Below are 2,500 nucleotides of genomic sequence, written 5' to 3'. Positions count from 1 at the left end.
CGCTCCTCTTCTTCCCCTTAGCGTTGCTTAACCATCAAGTCAACAGAACGTGACAGCTTCATTCCAAGTGGGGGCGAGGCTATCCCGAGAAAAGGAGGGGGGACGGAGGGAGGGAGGTAATGAGGGAGGGAAAGAGGAGGGCAAGGAAGGTAGTGTTGGAGGAAGGAGGGACGGGGAGGCCAAAAAATATATAGAGACGAAAAGAAAATCGAGGAGATGGATGCAATGAATGTGATAATCTGAGGGAAAAGTAGAGGAAGACATGTACAAAACACATAAAAGAATAGTCTACATGCAATAACGGAGCGAACAGAAGGAAAAACAGCGCCGTAAACAGTACAAACACCGCCACAGGTTATTGACTTGATGGTAAACAATAGGTGAGTAAATATTACACTATACACAACAAAATATGCACTCCGAAACAGATTTAATAAAGCAATAAAGCAATACCTCGAATCAATGCAGAAAGAGAGAGAGAGAGAGAGAGAGAGAGAGAGAGAGAGAGAGAGACGGGACACACCAATGGAGACAAAATGGACCATCAACCTGCAAATGATCTCATTCTACACAGACATTCTAATCCATTACAGTTTTGCTCATGGTCTTTCTTTTAAACTCTCTCTCTCTCTCTCTCTCTCTCTCTCTCTCTCTCTCTCTCTCTCTCTCTCTCTCTCTCTCTCTCTCTCTCTCTCATACATCCACGTTAAATCACTGTAAATTACTCTCATAAATATTCTTCTATTTGTACCTCTCCTGAACACCCTTACAGTGACTCTCCTCTCTTTCCTCTCCCATCCTATTCTCTTACTCCTCTCACCTCACTCCCTCAGCTCTCTCAGTCCCACACACGCCACTCCACTCCTTTCCTCCCTCCCTTCTTTTCTATTGTCTACATGTCCACTCCCCTATGTCTTCCACTCTCCATCTCCTCTGATTTCTCTCCCATCACTATTTTCTTTTTTTTTTTCTTTTTTCTTGTTCTTCTATGGACTTAAACTCTATTTCTACCGTGTTATTTCATCATATGTTTAATTTACAATGTCTTTTATAACACTCCATTGATTTTCTGTTGTTTTTACCTTCACTCGCTCCATATTTTCGTTATTCGCTTTTGTTGATTTTTTTTTCTTTATCCCCGTAGCTCTGTTCTCTCCTTCTCAGTTCTACCCTCGCCTGTTTGTCTGGCTGTTAAGTCTTACTATCTCTTATATCTCTTTCATTCTATCTTCCCCATCCCCATCCATCTCTTCCCTTATCTTCCTCACTTTTGCTATCCTTCTCTTCCAATCCTTATTATTTTTTTTCCCTATCTTTCTCACTTCTACCAATTGTTCATTTTTCCCAGTCTCCACTACTCTTTTCTCTACCTTTCTCATCTCTCGCTAGTCTCCTCATCACTTTCACCATCCCCACAACCTATACTATACCACTTTCCTCCCTATTTTTCTCAAGTTTTACCCCTTTCCGCTATCTTCCTCAGTTCCTTATCCTTAGTTCCTTCGGTACAAAGACGCGTTTTCATATTCATTGTGCTTATTATTTGGTATTTCATCCAGCTGCAGGAACTTATATGGGGATTAAAATAGTGAAGACTCAGGACATTAATCTTCTGACCTCCATAGATCCCTCCTAATGTAAACAAAATCGTCTAATCATACCCAAAATTCATGGTGAAAATGCGTCCCAGTACTGAAGGGGTTAATTTCCCCACTGCAGGATACATACCCAAACCAAGGTACTCGTATGTTTGTGTGTATTTACTCTACAAAAGACATTTAAAAGACATACACGAAATATACAGAAAGCTCTAATATTATCCCTGCCACGGTGGTTCATGGGGAAGGAATGTGCGTTTTAACACCACATGGAAATTAAATACACCACGAAAAAGAAAACTACAATTGAAATAGCGTGGAAATATGAGAGAGAGGAGGTTTATTACTGCAACGAGGCCCGCTTCTCTAACACTGCAAACAATAATATATAGAGGGAAAGTTTGCGGGAAAAATCTACAAGCACGGTAGGCCATGATTAACTTAGTGCGCGTGTGAGGGGCGGAGTGGGACGGGAGGTGGATAAATTGCGGCGTTTTATCAGATTCGAGTTGTGAAAATCTAATTATTTTCAACCTATCCTCCGCACTCGCGAAAGTACAGAGAAATAGATTACGTAGGTGTGGATGCATATGGACAGGTAGATAAATGTAGATAGATAGGTAGATATGCGTAAATAGATTGTTTGAGGTAGATATATGGATAGACAGATAGATAGATAGATAAAGAGATAGATAGATAGATAGATAGATAGATGGATAGGTAGATAGAGATAGAGAGACAGATAGATATAGATAAATAGACAGAAAGACAGACAGATAGATGGGTAGATATAGATAGATAGATAAATAGATAGATGGGTAGATAGATAAATAGATCGATAGATAGATAAATAGATAGATACATAAATAGATAAATAAACAAATAAACAAATAAATAGACAG

Source organism: Portunus trituberculatus, chromosome 37, assembly GCF_017591435.1.
Source record: "Portunus trituberculatus isolate SZX2019 chromosome 37, ASM1759143v1, whole genome shotgun sequence".
Classification (NCBI taxonomy): domain Eukaryota; kingdom Metazoa; phylum Arthropoda; class Malacostraca; order Decapoda; family Portunidae; genus Portunus; species Portunus trituberculatus.
The sequence above is the reverse complement of the archived record's forward strand: the minus strand, read 5'-3'. Positions refer to the sequence as shown.